General features: G+C 43.3%; 1 long non-coding RNA gene across 1 annotated transcript; it reads left to right on the plus strand.

The window, feature by feature from the left end:
• The first annotated feature begins 1916 nt into the window (after positions 1-1916).
• LOC307180160 lies at positions 1917-4595 on the plus strand. Its single transcript, XR_013825690.1, has 2 exons — positions 1917-2314; positions 4002-4595. It is a non-coding gene; the product is annotated as an uncharacterized lncRNA (long non-coding RNA).
• Positions 4596-4903: the final 308 nt, after the last annotated feature.

Here is a 4903-nt window from a genome sequence, read left to right on the forward strand (position 1 = left end):
TCCCCTCTAACCTTAAAAGAACCTAATCATAAGAATGAGATCACTAGGCAGTTTAACCTAACTCCTGACTTATGCTCTCCTGAATGGACACCATGCCTTGCCTAACCTGTTGATTCTTTTCCTAGATAAAAAGAAGAATGAGGAATGAAGTAGTTAAAAAATGACTAGCTCTCCACCCTGAACAGTCCCTTTAGCAATCCTGCAGGCAGATCACAGGGATCAAGATGACATCTGAAGAGAGTCAGCCAGTCTACACTCAATGTAGATGAGAATGATGCAGAATCCAACCTTCTGCTTTGACAGTTCACTGAGATTCTTTCCCCTTTTTCCCCTTAAAAACTGTCATGGCTGATCAGAATCTCCGGAGTTGGTCTCTGGACATGAGTCCACCATCTCCCCAGATTGCTGGCTTTTCTCATTAAAGCATGTTTCCTTTCTACTGACACTTGCCTCTCGAATTATTGGCTTTTGAGCGGCAAGCAGCCAAACCTGGGTTCAGTAACATCCTTTCCTGATTAAAAGGAAAACAAGGCAAAGAAGACAAAATGTTGGGAATAAGGGAACAGAAGTTAAGCCTTAACATGGTTTTCCCCGGCTGATGGCTATGTTGAGATGTGTAAGAGGGTCTGCAGTCCAGTCCGGTCCCTACAGTGGAGGACAGAAGTAAATAAGGCGGAACTTTCTTGCCTGGCTCCAAAAACATCTGGTGTGACCCAAGGGCCCAAGCACCATGTCATCACGGGAGAAGAGAGCCAGCGAATAAAGAGTAGAGACCAAAAGAGATTTAACTGTGTGTGAGAGAGAGGAAAGAGAAAGGGATGGCACCCAGGGGTTAACTCTTTTCATTATGCCCCCAGAAACAGGATTGCCAGATTTAGCAAATGAAAATATAGGACCCCCTCCAATTAAATTTGACTTTTAGATAAACAATAATTTTCAGTGTAAGTGTATCCCAAGTGGGACACACTTATATTAAAAAATAGTTGTTGTTTATCTGAAATTCCAATTTAACTGGGCAACCCTACCCAAGAGTGTTTAAGAACTTAAGCACTGGAGTCAGACAAAACTGGATTTAAATACAGCTCCACTGGGCAAGTCACTTAATTTTGTGTTTACCTCAGTTTCCTAAACTGTAGAAGAGGAATAATAATAGTGCCTACTGCACAGGCCTATTGTGAGGATTAAATGAGATAATTCATATAAAGTGCTTAGAATAATGCCTGGCACATTGCTCACAGAATGTTTATTATCTGGAAGCATATCAAGGGCCACAACAACTGGATCAGAAAGGTGGCGGTAAACCACTCACTCAGCTTTGTCACCTTTATACAAATAAGCCCCCAAAGCATTATGTCTAGCAAACTCCTCCTCCTCCACTGGCTACTGATACACCAACTTCTGCGGCATCTCACACCTTTTAACGCAAATGCAGTATCTTCTCCAGAAGTTACAACTCCTCAAGACAACCTTGTTTCTGTTCATAGCACCATCCTTCTCTCCAGCTCAAAATCTAGGAGTCATCTCTGCCACTCCCTCTCTCCTGAACCCACATCTGATATCCTTGGTTGAGTTAACTATTTGCAGGTTGCATGTTAATTTCTTTTCAATACCTTAAGACTATCTGACTTGGCATTATAACCACGCTTTTCTTGGTACACACACACACTGTTTATCTGATCAATGCTCCTTTCAGAAGCAGGAAATATTTTTATTGATTTTGCTGTAAATCACATAGTCAGTGCTTCCTTCATATAAGAAAACAATAATGTGAACCTTGGCTGTTCGCAAGGTCACAGATCTTGGATCTAAGCCAAAGGCCTGAGTTTTATTTGGTTGTTCCTCTTTAAGAAAAATCAATATTAATAACAGAGACTTAAAGATTCTTCCACACTTTTAACCACATCATGCATTGTAGGGCGCGGTCAGCTAACTGCTACGCAGCAGGAAGCTGAAATAAGCTGAGTCATCCTTCCTGTGGCCACTGCGCTTGCGCTAAGTATACTAATGAGGTTTTAAAGTAGCGACCTATCCGATGCTGGCTCACAAATCGCACCATCGGCGAAAGCCAATCACAGAGCGACACATGTTCTTAATCCCTATATAAGCAGACTGCTCTAGGATTGCGGGGTCTTCCTTCCATCTTTCTTCAACCAAGCTGTGCTCCAATAAAGTGTGATACGAGAAGAATCTTGCGTGTGGCGGCTCGTTATTCTGCTGGTCGGAAACGGCTCGCCGCAAGTGGTGCCGAAACCCGGGAACTTCGCGCCCTGCATGGAGGACCGATTCAGAACTCGACACACGGAGTGAACCGTCGGTGAGTAGTCCAGTCAGGTATGTTTTCAAGATAGCGCATCAGAGAATGAACAAACAGGGACTACGGTAGATAGGCCTGAAATTATGAAAAGAGAAAAAAGAAAACAAAAAGAAAAGCAAGAAACGGTGCCAGGATTATATCCAATCCTAGATGAGTTTAAGGAATTATATTTGTTTCAACCTGATATCTAATAGAGGGATAGGACGTAAGTTATAAGGCATGACCGCCCCTATAGAAGCCCGCGGAAATTTAAACCGCCGAGGCTTGGGTTTTTCTCAAGGGTCACTGAATTTATGATTCCTATTACATGGAGGACCACAACACCTGTGTGGGTACCTCAGTGGCCATTGTCAAAAGAAAAGCTGGAGGCGGCATCCAAACTAGTGGATGAGCAGTTACAATTAGGGCGTTTAGAACCCTCCCAGTCACCCTGGAATAATTAAGAAAAAATTAGGGAAATGGTGTAAAGATTGTTTCTTTTCTATTCCTTTGAATAGTCGAGATAAAGCCCCTTGTATGGAGTTGCTTGAACAGGCCTTAGGCGTTTTGATTAAATATTTAGGGAATGGGGGATTGTTTCTTGCTCCCGAGGGAATACAGAAGGGAGATGTTGTAAATTTTTAAGGAGCTGCTGTACATGGGAATAAGATAGTACCTCAAAAAATTGAGATTAGGACTAATTGCTTAAAAACATTAAATGATTTTCAAAGGTTACTTGGAGATGTGAATTGGATTCGGCCATATTTAAGTTTAACCCGCTTGGATCTAAAACCTTTGTTTAGTGTATTAGAGGGAAATCCTGATCTTAATTCCCCACGCCAATTGACCCCAGAAGCCCATCAGGCACTTCAAAAGGTAGAACAAGCTATTACAAATGCACAATTAGAACGCTGTGATGATTCTCAACCTGTTTGGATCCACACGCGCTCTAACAGCGCTAGACTCTACGACACAGGCTCAAGAGTTTCATAAGCTATATCATGTGTCATCTACAGTCTTAAGAAAAAAATTTAACATTACCAGAGCTTTGGCTAGGAATATTGTGAAGAGTTGTTCTGCTTGCGCCCAATTTTTGCCTACCCAAAAGACTGGGGTTAACCCCAGAGGCATTCTTCCAAATGAATTATGGCAAATGGATGTTACCCATGTTTCCTCCTTTGGAACGCTCCAATATGTACATGTTTCAGTGGATACCTGTTCTGGAGTGGTACATGCCACGTCTCTTTTTGGAGAAAAGGTTCAAAATGTTATTACCCACTGCCTTGAAGCTTGGGCAGCGTGGGGCAAACCCGCTAAGATTAAGACTGATAATGGCCCAGCCTATACTTCCAAAAGCTTTGCTCTTTTTTGTCAAAAAATGCAGGTGATTCATATTACAGGCTTGTCCTATAATCCACAAGGACAAGGAATTATAGAACGCACAAATCGCACACTTAAAGAACTCTTAATAAAACAAAAAGGGGGAATCGCAGAGAACTGTACCCCTAGACAGAGACTTTCACTTGCCTTATTTACCATAAATTTTTTACATTTAAATGATGATAAAGAAACCTCTGCTGAACGCCATGTGGCAACAAACCATAAAAATTATGGCAAAGTGATGTGGAAAGATGTGTTGTCCAATCAATGGAAGGGCCCGGATCGTGTTATTACTCGATCCAGGGGATCTCTTTGTGTCTCCCCACAGGATCAAGATCCGATCTGGGTGCCATCAAGACTGACGAGAATTGTTGAAGAAAACTTCAGAGAAGATGCTGAGTTGGATGTTCCTGATGATTCTTAATCGAAGTCTTTGTATTAGTTGGAATTCCACAAAGGATTATTCAAATTGTGCAACTGAGTGCTGCCGGGCTGGAGCCCGTTGCCTTTGGAGATTTTGCCTCTTGGCTCTCTTCTGCCTTTTCTTTCTTTGGGGAGTGGGTGGGGGTAGGAATCTTCGGAGTCTGCTGTGTATTTGGGATTATGCTGTGTCTCTGGTTGGTCTGTCGTGTGCGCATCAGGGCACATCGAGATAGGGTCCTGCTCACTCAGGCACTTCTGGCTATTAAGGAAGGAGATTCTCCCGCAGCCTGGCTCTCCGCCCTGAATAATTCGAAATGATTGCCCTTGCACAGAGAGGCCTTGTTGCCATTGCACCTCTATAGGGAGTCATCCATTGTCCTGATTGCCCTTGCACAGAGAGGCCTTGTTGCCATTGCACCTCTATAGGGAGTCATTCATTGTCCTGATTGCCCTTGCACAGAGAGGCCTTGTCGCCATCGCACCTCTATAGGGAATCAGCCATTATTCTGAGTCTCAAACATGCCAACAGAAAACTGCCCTCGAACAGTGAGCACATCATGAGGTGAACACTTGTACGGGCTACATTCTGTTTGGTGTTCTAATAAATAAAAAAGGGGGAGATGTAGGGCGCGGTCAGCTAACTGCTACGCAGCAGGAAGCTGAAATAAGCTGAGTCATCCTTCCTGTGGCCACTGCGCTTGCGCTAAGTATACTAATGAGGTTTTAAAGTAGCGACCTATCCGATGCTGGCTCACAAATCGCACCATCGGCGAAAGCCAATCACAGAGCGACACATGTTCTTAATCC

The sequence above is a fragment of the Stenella coeruleoalba genome (genome assembly GCF_951394435.1).
Source record: "Stenella coeruleoalba genome assembly, chromosome: X".
Taxonomy (NCBI): domain Eukaryota; kingdom Metazoa; phylum Chordata; class Mammalia; order Artiodactyla; family Delphinidae; genus Stenella; species Stenella coeruleoalba.